Here is a 17,157-nt window from a genome sequence, read left to right on the forward strand (position 1 = left end):
AAACACTGGTTTGAAATCTGTAAAGCACACAAAAGATCAGATTTCATGGAGCGGGTGGGTGGGATAGCAGATTTCATGTTCCATGATGCATTTTTCTTGACTGTAAATATCTGTACCTCCCTAGTATAAAGTTATATTGGGTGTTTGAATTGTAAACCTCTACCTGTGTAACTCACTCAAGATGGCCCACTGATGGGAAATGAGGCATTTCATAGCATCAAAGGACAGAGACCTTGTTGATGGCATTGCTTACTCCCTCCAGGAAGGGGAGACCTTATTCATCCCATCAGCTTGGATTCTGGGATGAAGGGGATAAAAAATTCCTGACAAGGAGAAATTGGGATCTTTATGCTATCTGGATTCTGAGGTGCAACGATTCCTAAACATAAGCAGGACATCCCCAGATGCTTGGTATGGGTCAGCCCTAAAGGATATATGGAGCTGCTTTTTTAATCAAAGCTGTAACTTATTTGTGAGTGTGTATGTTTCCTATTTTAACTAAGAAAAGAGATGAGCTATTTACAAGGTTAACAAATCTTTAGTAAGTTTATTACAAGATCAGCTACAGACATTGTCAAATCACTTGAGATAAATTACCGGTCCTTTGGGATTAGGAATAACCTGTATATTATTGTGATTTTTGATGTAAAGTGATCGTTTATCACATAGTCCAGTGGTTCTCAAAGCTGGTCTGGCATTTGTTCAGGGAAAGTCCCTGGTGGGCAGGGCTGGTTTGTTTACTGGTCACGTCCACAGGTTTGGTCGATCGCAGCTCTCCAGGCTAATGGAGGCTATGGGAAGCAGCAAAGGTTGAGGGATATGCTGGCCGCTCTTAAAAACACAGGCCCTCTGAGTTTCAAATAGTTAATACTTCTTACAATTTCTACCTTAATCTCTGTGTCATAGTGCCCCATCTGTAAAAGGTGTGTGATGTAAAGATAGATTCATTAATGTTCGTGAAGCACTCAGCTACTGTAATGATGAAAGGCATAAAAAAGCCCATGAGGAAATACATAATTCTGTACTGAGTACAAGATTTGGGTGGTATGCAATAAATAAAGAGCTAGGCCCACACCTTGAATAATAAGATTAAGAAGAAATATTAAATAGTTACCCATTCCCTGGACATCATCCACCCTGCACTGAAAGAGGCAGGTGTCCTGTGGAAAAAATAATATGTAATTGTGTAATTTGACTGTATCATAATGGGAGCAGGAGGGGAATTAAGGGTACATGGTCACTTAAACTTTTGAATGCTTGACTTTGCAATACCAACCTTCTTCAGCATGGTTTTTGTTTGCAATTTAATGAGTTTTTAATTAGTTATAAATAATATCACTGGATTTCTTTATAAACAATAATGCAAGCCATATGAAGTATTTAAGTAGTACTAGTCCCAGTATACATATAGAGAAAGAGAGGCTCCCAGAGGTTAAGTGACTTGTCTATAGTCCCAATCAGTGTCTGTAGCAGAGTTGGAGAGAGAATCCAGATCTCCTGAGTCCTGCTCCAAAGCCCAATGACTTCAAACAGCCTTTGGACCTGGTTCCTGAATTCTATTCCTTAACTATGAGTCCATTCTGCCATTCAGAACTTAAATTGTCTGCTACAAGAAAAAAATGGGATTCTTTTTTAACATAACAAGATGGAATTAATTACCTTAGAATAATGGCCTATTGATATCATACTGAATTACAATAAAAATTATATAGAAGTATGAATGGGATCTACATTTGTATTGGAGGAGCTTACTGGAATTAAATTAATCAAACTAGCTTCCAATAGAATTATTAATAGGGCACTAATTTAAAAGATAAATAGTCACTCAAATCCAAATCCATCTTATACCTATGTCACTGTAAAAAAGTTAAAATCTCTTGTACTGCATCAACATTTACTTTAGACACACAGTCACTGGTAGATATTTACAGTGAAGACATATTTTCTTAACATTTTCCTGATAACTCAAACTTTAACACTTTTGTTTCCCAGTGAGAAAACTTGGCTTTTAAATGACTGGTGAACAAACAAAGAAATGCTCTGTATTTTACTAGCCACTGTAGAAACATGCATGAAAATAGCAGTTGACAGAATGAGAGTGAGAGAAAAATTCCCCACTGTTTCAAAAGGACCGGCACAAGGCCCTCTGCTCTACACAAGCACAGCAACTGAGTTCACTTTGGAGGAGGGGAACTGACCAAGGAGCATGGAGGAATGTTTCTGCATTGCCTGTATGCCAAAGGGATGGGCACTGAGTAGGCTACTGTGGAGGATAATGCTGGGGAAAGGCAAAGGGAGAATCTAATGGTGGTCCAAATGGAAGAGAGTGGAATGGCTTTTCTAGCCCTCAAGCATTTCATCTGCATAAGCCCAGTTATCCAAGCTGTGTGTCCAGGGCAAATTTAACCCTTAATGAATATTCACATACAAAAATGATCGTTACTGTGTCATGAAAAATGAGCAGCAAGAACAAAAATACATATTCTTTTTCCATGCAAATGTACAAATTTTCATTTTTCACAGGTGATGTTTTGGCCTTGCAGTACTACTTCATTACCTGCAATATTAACTCCATGTCCATAGCCAGAGGTTTTTAGTTGTGTGCTTGGAAATCTATTTTGCCATCTTCCCAATCCCTCCCATCATAGAAATATAAATTTATCCATAGCTCTAAAATTCCCCAGGCAAGGAGATTTGACTACCTTCTCATTTGTCTGTAGACAAATGGATGCCCTATTTCTCATTTTATTGTGAAAGCTTACAGTTCATCTGTTATTTTCCCTGAGAGGAGGCTGCTTAATGGCACTGAAATTAAAATTATGCATATCTATTTATTTTAATGATTAGTTACCACTGGAAATGGTTGTGAGCTGAATGGGAATTGACTCCTACCTCCCCCGCACCAACATAAATATAAGCCTAACAGTTTCTATTTGTAACAGAGAGCTGTGACATTTGTTCATGCCTGTACTACTGTTTATTCCCTAGCCCTTTTCCTTCTAATGTAATATAATAGAATTAAATAGAGTAAAAGGCTGCTTGGAGGACCACAGTTGCAGTATTCTGAATAAATAACTGGTGTGATATGAAATATTTTACAGCTCAGCAAGAGATAAAGAGTAACAACACTGATTAGATAGCTATGAACTCTTGAAATATTTGTTCAAATCTCTAACACTATTATGGTGTAACTTGGTGTTATTTAGCAAACTGATGTTGTTGAGTTTTCTAAGAGCTTTTTTTTTTAATCTGGTCAGTAAGGTTTATCTAATTTATGTCAGCAGATTTTTCTGCCTTCTTAACCAGGGTCTAAAAGTTTGAATTAAAGCCCTGACTCATATATGCTGAACATACCGCACTGGAAGTTGAGTATACTACAAGCCCTAAATCATACTATAAATGGAATCAATGTCACTGGTTATAAAGAAAAGTTTCCTTCTGAAACAATAAGGGAAAAAAACCACTCAGAGAATTTGTTTTTTTCAGATCTCAGAAGCCATCATTAGATGCTTGGATAAGGGCTGGCAGCTCAGTCTAAAGGACAGTCCTTGGCAATTTCCAGTTCTACAAACACACTTGTTCTATACTGTGAAGAGCTTTGATTGGAAATCTTCTCAACAGCACAAGAGATTATTTTTAAAGAAATAAGAAAAGATGCACAATAATGTCATGAATATCTCTCCAAAAATATCTAGAACATTATGGCAAATTCAATTAGTTTAAAGGTTCCAAAATTCGTAGAAAGAGAGGAATACAAAAAAGAGAGGATTAATTCTTCAGTGTATGCAGTCCTCCAGGTTGATGAGATGAGCCAGATCCTCAGCTGGTGTTAATCAGATTAGCTCCATTAACTTTACTGGAGATATCCTGTCTTCACACCTGCAGAGGATCTGACCCACATTTCATTGTGTTGTCTCTTTCTTGTTTCATGCTTTAGTTTTTTGTTTTTATACCTTTAAAAAAATTTGCCTTATATTTTTCATCAATGTATTTTTATAATGGCTTGAGGGTCTATCTCCTTTCATATAATTTGTTAGTGTGGCTTTAGAAGATGTGTTTTTAAAGGTACTAGACAGCAACAGAGGAATTGAAGGGAAATGATTTGGCATCACACAAGAGTGAATGCGATTGGAAGATGGTTTACTTGCCTCTGAAATGTTTGTGAGAAGACAGAGGTTAGAAAATTCATATTCCAAGCTGTATGGTTCTAAATGAAGCTTTGTTTCAGCTATTGAGCAGAACTAGAATTTGATCTAGAGACAATACTCCTTCAAAAACTGCAACAAATAATTCAATAATTATAGTTTTAGTATTAATTCCCTTGGGACCAAAGGCTGGGGTTTTCTGCATGTAGGCATCAGTGTAAAACCAACATTCATATTTAATGGTAGGACAAATGTATTAATGGAGTTACTCTGGATTTACCATGATGTAAGTGATTACAGAATGTGGCTCAGGATCAGGAAGCCTCAGGCCCAAGCACTAAGAGGAAAGCAGGAAGTAGAACACAAACGAACAGTTATATGCATTACATCTTCTAGGGTTGTAACACGTTTTTCATGTCAACTTTAATACTAATTGACAGGACATTCCAACAGCTTCTTTCAGTGATATCATCATGGTTAACATATAAACATAAACTGCACATTACAGGGGCACTGTGCTGATAATGGACCAAGATCCACTGAAACCAATGTGGCTTTATGCATTCTCATTAGAATAGCTTCCTAATGGGCCTGAACATACTCATACTGAAGTAAATAGCAAAACGGCTGGCTCAGGGACCAAAGGAGGCAAGTCAAAGGCTATATAAAGGCAGCTAAAAGCCACTTTGACTCCTGGCACAGGCTGGGACATCCCTAAATTGACCACACCAAACCCGAAGTGGGCAGGGGGAGGAGGGGAGGGAGATGCCGTCCAGGCTTGCCAGAGGAAGATAACAGTGGGGCAGGGAGGAGTCAGAAGTTGCTGCAAAAACGTGGAGAGGTCAGAATGGGTGACACTGACTTAGCCTCTGGGAACATAGGTGCGGAAGGGCTAAAAGGGGCAGGTTGGAGTATTAGAAGCCCTTTTGCCACAGGGCAGGCAAGGCGGCACCCACCCTCTCTCCCCTCAAGGTGATGAATATCAGATTAGTTAGAACTGCTGTGGGCATTGCATTAGTCGTTACTTTTTAGCAGGGCTGGGAAGGAATTTTTCCCTCACCATCAGATTGGCTTAGGTGGAGTGGGGATTTTTCACCTTCCTCATAGCGGGTTGCAGAAGGGGGACTTATTATGGTGAGGAGGAAAACGGGTAAGCTACACGTGACAACTTATTTTGTAAGTATGCGATGGATATCCAGTACAGGTATATATAGGGAAGAGATCCAGAGACCAAATAAATGGCCTGGTAAAAGGCTTTAAAAGGAGGTGTTGGTTAAAGGAACAGAACTGGGGATGCGGTGGGGTTCAGGGCTCCTATGACTGGTACAGCAGGGAGACAACTCCCCTTTCTTATGGTCCACCTTAACCTTCCTACAAGGCATTGTAAGGTCCCTGTCATCACTAGGCTGGGGGACCTGGATGGAAAATGAAAGGAGGCTGGTGGAAGCCCAAGGCAGTTATTGAGCATGGAGTTGCCTACACTGTACGCTTTCATCTTCCAGACATCTAACAATAAAGTTGAGGCCTGATTAAATCCATATGAAGTGTCTTCTGTCCTTCTTTTGGTATAGACGGACAATGTGCCTGTATTTTTCCTGTATTGTTAACTTCCGTTACAACCAACAAATCTCAGGCTTAGCTTCCTCAGGAGTGTAGCTTTTCCTAGGGGGTCTCCCTGTAGGATCACTTTCTCCAACTCTAGCTGTCCCTTCTCAGAGACATGCAAACTTATATAATTCTAGGTCTGAGCTATTCATCTGGGCTGGCTGTCAGCGGAATTGTAGGGCACTAGTATGTGACCTCCTGTTAGTGACCAATCTTGCAACATCGATAATGATGAGTAAAATCATTGACATCAACAGTGCACAAACACCCCTGGGCTGAAAAATGATTTATCAGAACTATTTGGTGAATACTCACTGATAATGAATCCACCTGATGAAAATTTTGATCAGTTCATAAATAATTCACTAACCAAAGTCATAAATTAGTAAACAATAATTATAAGAAAGGAATATTGTTCATAAGCCCTTTAAACCTGATAGAGTAATAATGGCAACAATATAAAAGTCGTATATAAGATTAAATGAAAATCCAAAGCTAAGGGTAACTATAAGGAATAGTGCTGATATAGTAAATGAACATAACCTCAGAAATTTCATCCATATGCTTGTTTACAGAAAAATGGCTGTTTTCTGAAACTAATGAAGAACATGGTCTAAAATTAAAGGATAAAGGTGTTCCATAGACAGGAGATGTGAACATAAAAGGGACAGTAGTCCACGAGCCACAGGAAGCTCCAGTAGGTGGCTGAGACAGCTGTTGATTTTTGAGAGAACAAAGAGATGTGAGGGACTTTTAATAAGTCTTTCTAGAGAGCTGGACACAAGCAATATAGTGCCTGGTCTGCAAATACCAGGTTTAAAATTCAATCCTCTGCTTCACAGGAAGCCAATGTACTTTTGTCAAAATTAGAGCAACAGGAGCATGAATCTTGGAGCCAGTTAACCATCTGACTGCTTGTCCTTTTTTATTTTGCCTCTCTCTCCCTCTTTGCCATAACTGCTGGCAACATCCTCAGCAACCCAAAGGTTAACATGTTCAGCAGTATATCTGTACTACATGAACGCGCTTTAGGATCAGAGATAGAAGATTCATGAATTACAATTTTCCATGCAAGGCAGAACATAAATGTATACCATTTAAGAACTGAAACTGAAGCTTAGAGAAAGCAAGAAGCAATCAAAGTACTGGTGATAAAATATTACAATGTAGATGGGTGAGGAAGGTACCGTTTCATCTGAGGCAGATGAGGGAAAAAGAATACTAATGTTTATGAATCATTTTTAAATAGCTTCATAAAATTGACAGTGTTTAGTATGTGCCATTCAGTGCAAATATCACAAAGCACAATTATCCTTTTAAACCTTTCCCTGCAATATCTGCAGTTGACTTATTCTCTATTAAGCCTGTTTAACCAAAATAGGGGCAACATGAGAAATTATTCCAAATGTTCTATTTAAAATATTTCAAATATTTCATGGAGGGGGAGCATGGACTCACTGTGTTCTCAAAGCTGTCAATATTAAGCATTTATCAGGAAAGTATAAATATCAGGAAGCAGACAACAATGAGAAACAATTTGATCATAAAATTTAACTTGTTTTCCCTGATTCCAGTTAAAATCACCTTTGATTTAATTCTGTGAATAGTGTTCGTTCTCAAGAATAGGAAGACACTGACATTGCAGAAACCAACACAGAACTCACCCATAATAGCAAGATCAAGCTTTTCTTTGAATATATCCCAATGCAAAAGCACTATAACATAGCCCAGCAGATTAAAGGACTTTATTCAAATGAGAAGGCCTGGCCATTTCATTGGGATTAATCATGTGAGAAAGGGTTACCAGAGCAAGCCCTGTGTTTTCAATTCTGGTCTTGGATACTTGTATTCAACTCCCATACACTCCAGTGGAGTTGCTAGTTTGTATTTTAGAGCAGGATGTGACCCAAGCTATTTAGCAAATCAATCTGATGCCAATGCCATGCCATGCACATTATCTAATTCCTATGTTGTTTAAAAGAGACTCATGCAAGTTAAGTATTCTGACTGCAAAGAACTCACATTTGGGACTGAACCAGGTGGCAGGATACTCCTTTTGCGTCTCCCATTAGAAGGTCTTGAAACTCTGCAGCGTGCTGCAGTCAACTACTGCTGACTCATTGGAGCAGACTACATTGTGAATATTCTGTCACACGAATGAAAGAGGCAAGACTCCGTTGTCTAAAAGTGACAATTTTAATGCAGAACTTAGCTTTCCTTGAGCTGGCCCTACCCACCAAAAGGACAATTCCTATCTGCCTCCCCATTACATCTCCCTCTCAAACCACAACCACCAACAACATAGCTAAGAGGTGTGGGAAGATGCAGCTTACAATACTATATGATCTCATCATGAATAAATATGAGAGCATGTTTACACTGGAACTAGAGGTGTAACTTCCAGTTTGGGTAAACATACCCTCTCAAGCTCAGATCAAGCTAGCAATCCAAACATAGAACAGTAGCAGTGGCAGTGCAAGAGGCAGAACAGGCTAGCTACCCCAAGTACATGACTAGCATTTACGGGCAGCTAGCCTATCTTGTCGTTCATGCTGTCTCAGCTGCACTTCTATTTTTAGTATAGTAGCTCCATCAGAGCTATCGGGGAATGGGTACAGGGGCTTGAAACACCCTAGGGATATACGCTAGGGAACCTGGCATAACTCCCTTAAGTTGGAGTCTGGGTCAGACAAGTGCTGAGACACCTTAGAATCAGGCTAAAGATCAGTGAAACAGTGAACACAGCTTTAGGAACAACCAGGGCTAGTATTTTTTTTTCTTTTTAATAATAATACAAAATCCCAGACTGGGTGACCTTTTTGACTGTTTTCAATGTGTGTGTGAGTAGTTGGTGGAATGGGGTGAGGACTTTGACAGTTTACATGGACATTTTCATTTATTGGAGAGAGAGAGCCTAAACAGTGAACTGAAAGTGAACAAATTCCATTTGTGTCATCCCTTAAATGTACATAACAAAAAGATTTTACAGTATGTGAGTGCTGACCACAGGCAGTTTTCACTTGCAAACCAGTTCTGGACTTCTCATACACTCAAATTAATCTCTTGTTTACACTCATAACAAATAGTAAAATAAAATGTCTAGTGTATTGTAGAAACTGATATAAAGGAAACCTTATATTTGTTTAAAGAATTATGCAATCTTCCTTAGAAAAAGGAATAGTATTCTTTTCTCAAGGTTTTGCCTGAGGTGGGTTTAGGTCATGTCATTTTATTCTTTTTAGGGGAATACTCATTTATTTAAAAGACATTTATCATGTCACATTTTGTACCTGAGCCCTAGGATTCCATAACTAGGTGCATCTTTTTAATTAAAAGTAAATCATAAAACAGCATTTCACTCATGTTGTACACAAAGGAAAGGAGCTTTAATACAGAGGAAAGGCAATAAACAAGATAGCAAGAAGTGTGATTATGACAGATATTGTCATAGAATATTAATGTAAAAGTGATATAAATACATAATTAAGGATCAGAGATACAGATCTGTAAAAACAAGCTAAGTTAATTATTTCATCTGAGAGTTAGAAAATATTGAATACATATCTAGACCCATGTTTTTATCCTTAGTTACATAGTTACAGCCACGTAACATTTTAACTATATTGAGACAATGGCTATCTGCATCTTTTTCTCTTTACAGTCCTCCTCTGCAGTGCTAATCAAGTCATGACATCTGACTAAGAGTTTTTAAGTAATTCAGCACTTTAACCTAATGAACTTCCCTTTTAATCCACTTCATGCATTTAGGGAAGGCACAGGGGACTAGTAATGAGATATGGAGCCTTACACACATTCAGGTTTATCATTCAAATCAAGCCCAGAGCAGCAGTGACCCAATGTTCTTACTCATCTGAAGCCCAGTCCTCAGTCTTTACTCAGGAAATCTCCCATTGAAGTCAAGGGAAGTATTGGCTGGGTGAGTATTATGGAATTAGAACTTTTATTGCTCTACTGAAGTGAAGTGGTGAGCTCACTACAGCTCATTGTGTTCAGGTGTCTGCATGAAAAATACCACCAATCATGTTTAACTGATAGTCTCAAGAAGTCAAAGATCGAATGGGAATGCAAAAACAAACTACATTCTCATACCTACAGTGGTTCCAGTACAGAGTGAGGGCATTCAGGGGAAGCAGAAAGAGGAAGTTTGTATTGCCGTTGCTGGTGCCGTACCTGAGGAGTCAGTTTCCATTTACATCATGTCAACACTAAATTCATTTGGGCTAAATCATACTGCCAAGATCTACCAGCAGATCTCCCCTTTCCCTGATGTCAGGGAAGGCTTTCTATAGGTTTGGGAATACATGAACCTGGGGCAGAGCCAGGAGCTGAGCTGCATCATCCACTTGTTCACAATAAAGCTCTGGGAGGAAAGGTATCACTGATAGGCTGTATCCTCTTCTAAGGATGGCTGCACTTCCAAGAAGAGATTTTCAGGTGGCTCGGGTGACAGACCATCAGCCTTTATGACCTGGAGCCTCTGAGCAAATGGTCCTGGTCTTATGCAGATTCCAAGGGAGCTGCAGGATTTGTGGACAGAAGCAATGGCTTCTTCACCTGCCCTCTGATAAAACGATAGGCAAAAAAGTCCACAAGAAAAGCCACATATATTTCCTCTCCCGGGATTCCCCTTCCATTTATTTTTCCTTCAGGAAGGGTCGATTAGGCCCTTTAGTGTTTCTAAGGCAAACTGGCCTGAACCCAAAGGGAATTTTTCTGTGAAAGTCCTAAGTATGGCTTAGTGTGTTAAAATTTTGGAAATCAATGTCAAGCGGAAGACAAGAAGGATTTGTCTTTAACAAGCTGCTACATTGTCTTGTGGGTTTTGGTCTGGTTAGATTTGTTGTTGTTGTAGTAACGATACTTAATATAACATTTTTCTCATTCACATTTCAGAGCTATTCTTAAATTGGCTGCAATGCTCTACATTTCTCTAGTAATTTTTTTCTCAATCCATGATTTTAAACAACTGAGGGTCTTGTTTTAACCACAGTATTAACATAAACTAGTTGAAGAATAACATTGTAATGTACAGTAATGCAAGACTTAAGGGTGGACTCAGTTCACATTTTCAAGCTTTTCTACTCAGTCATGAAGGCTAGTTTTATTAATTATTATTATTGTATTTTAAATGTAAGTCAAGATTGCCATGAATTTCTTGACTTCATTAGTTGGCACTTTTAAAATCAATCAATTATGGTAAGACTCAGAGTTAGAAACACTGAATGCACTTCTTCCTCAGTAGCAGGTTTTAGAGTGAAGCCAGAGAAAAGTAAGTGAAAATAAAATTAAGAGTAGGTCTTAGGCATGGTAATGTCTGCACCCTGCTTTAAATAACACCAGGAACTCCTATGCAATGGCTCTGGCTGTCTTTAAATCCAGTAATCCTTGAATGCAATATGGTGTCACCTCATTCTTTTAACTACTATACATTTTTCTTCTTTTGTTTTCAAATGTTTTGGAATGTAGATTGTAATAGGACAATTGGTTTTGTTGGAATAATGCCAAAGAAAATCTTTTGCATTATGCTTTGATTGCTAACCAGGACATTTATAACCTAAAACAATTTCATAAGATACAAAGATGGTTCCTTGTATTAGGAGGCTGGGATTCTTTTCAGCTATGAAAAGGGAACCTGTTGTGTATTTTACTCTCTCTTTTCCCACTTTTTCTTCCAAAAATTGAATATACAGTTACATCACATCTATGGTTTACCTTTTATGGGAAGACATACTGTCCTGGTGTAAGTTTACTGTTAAACATTCTCTGATGCTTTAAAAAAAACAGATCCACAAAAATAAATATGAGTAAATACAGCAATAACCATATTGCCTACATACATTTAAATATTGGTACACATCACTTAAGAAATCATCAATGCCTTGTACTTTTCTTATTATAAATTCAATCACTGAGCTTTCAGTAGAACTGTAACCTCCTGAGATCACTACAAACAGCTACAGGGCTTCTGATAAGAGCATTTAAATGGATTATCCATTAAACACTAGCTCAAATAAGTAATCTAACAGAAATTGTAATCAAAGTGCCCTCCAGAGCGAGTTACTTGCAAAATGTATCTAAACTGATTTTTATTTATATCATTATTATTAATTAATTATTATTATTATTAACCTCAGTGTTCCTGGGCCAGTCCTAGAATTCTAAAGTCCGTTTCATACCCACAAATATTTTATCATTAACACTAGTTTCATAGCAGAACAGGATTTGCACCTCTCCAAAATTGCTTGAAGGCTTTTAAAAAATAACATTTTAATGATCATTCAGCAACATATTCATAAAATGCTTATTAATTTAAGAAAAACTGAGAAAGGCAGCTTGCCAGATTACATATACAAGGTTCTACAAATATATTTTTTCCTGGTCTATCTTAGTTTTATGTTACAGATATAGTCATTCCTGTTTAAATATGAAAAAATCTGGCTCAATTTAATTCATAAAACAAATGCTTATTATGCATGGTTACAGCACGAATATACAAAGTGCCAGTGTTACTGATATTTATAATAGGATAGTGGGAGTATGAAATGCATTGCATTATATCTTCTCTACTCAAAATACAGAAGAAAATTGGTTTTCATAATATTCATAACTCTCCATTTGCAGAACAAAATATTGTAATTTATAATGATGAAACTGATCTTAGATTACACTTATATTTAAGTTCACAATAAATGTCAAGTTTAGAAGAGTCATTGATACTTTTGCTCAGATTATTATTCCTGCTCTGAGACATACAATACAGTACATAATGAATTTAAAATATAAGAGGAAGTATTTCATTAACTCCTTATAGATTAATGATGTGGCAAGCCATTGTTTGTTTCTTTTTCACAAGAGAGCTAATGAAATCATCAGAGGTCCAGCTATTAGGCACTATTCAGTGCCATCAGTACTCCAGAAGAATTGAATGAGATACGTCGCCATATCATCCATATTAATCAGTGTAGTTTCACATATAAAATGTAACAAAAAAGTCATAATGAAAAAAGTCACAGTAGAGTGCTGTACATTAGCCTTTAAAAGTGGTTTCTTCATGCTAAAGGAAAACACCGCAACCTAGCACTGCATGTTCATAATTTTAAACTCGTCACAGCTACATAATAGCATGGCCACAGCAGGATACCCTGATAACAAAGGTAAAAGCTCTCCTAAGAGGCAAAGAGAAGCAGTTATTTTGCCAAAACACTTACTGGAAGGAAAAAAAATCGTTTCTCAAATTTTTAAAAAGTAACTCAAAGCAGAAGGACCCAGTTTCATTACAAAATTTATTTTAGTATTATTAATCTTTGTTATGTATATCTTGAAAGCATGTAACTCCGTTATACCTATTGTAAAGATTTATCACTGAGTAGACTTGCATTAAGTTTTATATGGTTCCGGTCCTGTTCTTATTGAAATAAGTAGGAGTTCTGCCATTCATCCAACTTAAGGTCCATTTTGAATGAAGGAAGTAGGAGTGAACAATGGTAACTTCCAGAATAAACCAACCAGATGGGAAGACATATCAGAAAAGGGGTGGCTATAAAGGCATTCAGATACAACAGTGGTGGGGGGCATGTAGTTAGATCAGAGAGACAGAATAGATAGATTACATAAACAGAGATCAAGGTGTCCACCCTCTTTGCCTTCTTTATTCCACAGGAACATGTAAAGATGATGCCAAATGGGAGACAGATTTTGAAATTGGCTAAAACCAAAATTAAGGAGAACATCTAGTTGACTGGGCAGTTGTAGTTGAAGCCATTCAGCATGAGACTAATTTAAATCAGGATATGCCTACACTAGATCTGGAAGGTGTAAATTTCATCTTCAGGGGTCATACCCATGCTAGCTCTGATCACACTAGTGCGCTAAAAATAGAAGTGTAGCTGTGATGGTGCCAGCAGTGGGCAAGACTAGCCACCTCAACCACTATCCTGTCCAAGATCATAGTATGCACTCTGGGCAGCTAGCCCCTCCCACTACTAATACTGCTGCAGCCACGCTACTATTTTTAGCATGCTAGCTAAATCAGAGCTACCGTGGGTATGACTCCTCAACCTGGAATTTATACATTCTCCATCAGTGTAGACATATCTTCAGGCAGTTTCCTTGTGTTTCAGAATTCCTTCCTTTAACAGGCATGCACTGTGGATGGAAAAATGACCATTTACACATTCAGATCCCTCCTCAAAACCTGTTTCAGTGACAAACACCTTGCAAAATAGCACCTCATCTGTCACACGTCATGTTTGTTGATTAATTAAAAAAAAAAGCAATCACAGTCTAAAGCTGATTGCATCAATATTTGCAGACTTGATCCTCAGCTAATGTATCTGATTGGTCAGATTATCAGCTAATTCCATTCACCAGCTCAGGATCTAACCCTGTATATCTGTATAAGAATATGTTTGGAGTCTGCTTTTATACATGCATCTGACGAAGTGAGTAGTCATCCATGAAAGCTCATGCTCCAATACTTCTGTTAGTCTATAAGGTGCCACAGGACTCTTTGCTGCTTTTATACAAGTCATACTGAAGTCATTCTCATGTGAATGGACACATTCAAAATCTGGTCCTCAGTGTCTATCTTATAGCATGATCCTAAGCACCACTGACTACAGACAACTCTAGGGATGCTGCAGATGTTCATTGCCACTCATAAAGATCCTTATTTATAAGACCCAAGATGTAGGTACCTCATTTCCTATGTACTGAACAGTGCCAACCACACAGCTCCCACTCAGCACATAATAAATAATAATTCCCTATGTATGTAACAGGGTGGTCTGCTCCCTTATAGGGTATGGGGTCTGGGAAAGCTAACCTTCTTCGTTTATTAGACTCAGCTGGGAGGTCAAGTGATCCCTATAAAGGGCTAAGAGCTCAATTTGAAGGGAAATGCAGAAGAGAGGTTGGCTCCTGTGTTGGCCCTGGAGCAGAGAGAAAGGCCCCTTTCAGCCTGTGTGGTCAGGAGAATAGCTTTGTTGTGTGTTACTTTGGTTGGGTTTGTATGTTTGCCTGTTTGAATTAACAGACCATGGTCTGAGAGAAGGGCCTGAAAGTTCTGGACATGGTGGTTCATTTTCGTGGGCTGGGGGAGGCAAGCGAGCACCCCTATACTCCACTTTTCATGTATTTGTTTGATAACTAAGACTCTTATTTTTTCATGATATTCTGCATTTAGGGAAAAAAGTAGATGTGGCTAAAACTTTGCATCTCTGCTACAATATGGAAGTTTTCAAATCAAAAGTCAGACAAAACTAGAGAAACAAGTGGCATGTTAAATACTAACAGATTTATTTGGGCATAAGCTTTAACTAGAGAGTTTTACCTAAGTTTCATTTTGAATTTCAGTGCCCATTTAGGACCTGATCCAAAGTTTTTTAACTCAATGGGTATCTTTCCATTGATTGCAACAGTTATTGGATGAGGCTTTTAGGGCCAGATTCTGACACTGTTACTGAGTGAATAGTACCTCATAAGAAGTCTCCAGTTTCAATCAATGCAAACTGTTTTAAAAAGTAGGGCCAGATGTGTTACCATTGTTCACACTGATTTGAATGGGCCTATTCAAATAATAAGTCCTACTCCATATGATTATTTTTTCAAAATCTGACCTGAGGCAAGTGTCATTATCCCCATTTTACAGATGGGGAAGTGGAAGCAGAGCGAAAGGAAGTGGCATGACCCAAGGTCACCCAGCTGGCTAGTGCCAGAGCTGGGAGTAGCACAGAGGTCTCTTGACTCAGTCCAGTACCCTATCCACAACAATGAGTGTCCAAATCTGGCCCTTAGGGCCTACTGCAAAGTCCATTGAAGTCAATAGGAATCTTTCAATTGACTTCGATTGGCTTTTGGTCAGACCTTTAAACCTGTAACTGTCCAAAATTCAGTGGGTGCTAGGGGAAGGAAGGGGAGGCTTTTATGAACCAAAACTGGCAAGTTTCACTGAGAAATTTTTGGCTTCCCATAATTACGGGATTTTACTGGACTAGCATGGTTCTGCTTCTCCAACTCAGCATTCATGAGAAAATCCAAAAAGTAGAAAGAAGTAAGACCAGTCTAACACAATGTTGTTTCTCATTGTTTTCCATGCAGTGTGCCCTCCAAATTGAATTCCGGAACGTAATAGAAAATGGCTGAAAGTAAAATCTAGACACACTGGCCTAGACCAATATAATCCGAGGAACATTCCTGAGAGTCCCATAAAGCAGAAGATGAAAGTGAAATCTCTGTTTCCCTGCCACCAGTTTTCAATATCCTCATACAACAATGGCTGATTATGAAGTCTTGCTGCATCTCTAGACTGATTTTTGTGCCAAACACAGGAATGAAAAGACAGCTTTCAAAAGTGGGGAGAGACATCAGCCAGGGATCAGCAGAATAAAAAAAATAAAAAAAAATAAAATCTTTACAATGCATTTTCTCTCAAAATTGAAACACTTCTTCCCACAGTGCAACAAGGGCCCCTGCCATTTGGCCTCCACTCCAACTGTCAATACTAAAACATTTATATATGAAGCCTCAGCACAGAACTTTGCAGGCTTCTGCCCCACTTCCATTTGACATGGCAGGGCTACTCCCTACCAGTTACCACTGTAGTCTATGTAATTTTCCTCCTTTTTATTTTTTTTAAATTCCTTCTTTGTTTCTTCTCTCAGGTGTCAGTTCTTTCTCATAGACATGTCAGGGCTACTCCCTACCAGTTACCACTGTAGTCTATGTAATTTTCCTCCTTTTTATTTTTTTTAAATTCCTTCTTTGTTTCTTCTCTCAGGTGTCAATTCTTTCTCATAGACAGTTGGAAGAGCAAGAAAAGCAATCCCTCACAATGAAACAATAGCATACAGATTCCCTACTAATAGTGCATATTAAAATCAATACAACTTCTGTATTTCCAGGCCAGTACTTTTCAGCTACAAGCTAGGATTGCAAGGCACCCACTTAATATCTTGTGTTGGCTAGTCACATTGCACATCACATTTGGGATGAGAGGGTAGTGTGGCCTTTGCAATCTAAGGGTATGTCTACACTAGGAAATTACATCAATTTTATAGAAGTCGATTTTTAGAAATCGGTTTTATACAGTTGATTGCATATGTCCACACTAAGCAAATTAAGTCGGCAGAGTGCATCCTCCCTAATGTGGCTAGCATTGACTTACGGAGAAGTGTACTGTGGGTAACTACCACACAGTTCCCGCAGTCTCTGATGCCCATTGGAATTCAGGGTTAAGCATGCTCCTCCCTCCTCTCGTTGGGTTCATTTAAAGCTTTCCTGGACTCTCCCATTGTTTGTCTCCACGCATTTCTCCTGAGCTCTTTCAGTGTGGAAGGACTGTGTGAGCTCTGAGAATATGTCATCGCAAGTGTGGTTTTTTTTGCCT

The sequence above is a fragment of the Gopherus flavomarginatus genome, chromosome 1 (assembly GCF_025201925.1).
Source record: "Gopherus flavomarginatus isolate rGopFla2 chromosome 1, rGopFla2.mat.asm, whole genome shotgun sequence".
NCBI classification, from domain to species: domain Eukaryota; kingdom Metazoa; phylum Chordata; order Testudines; family Testudinidae; genus Gopherus; species Gopherus flavomarginatus.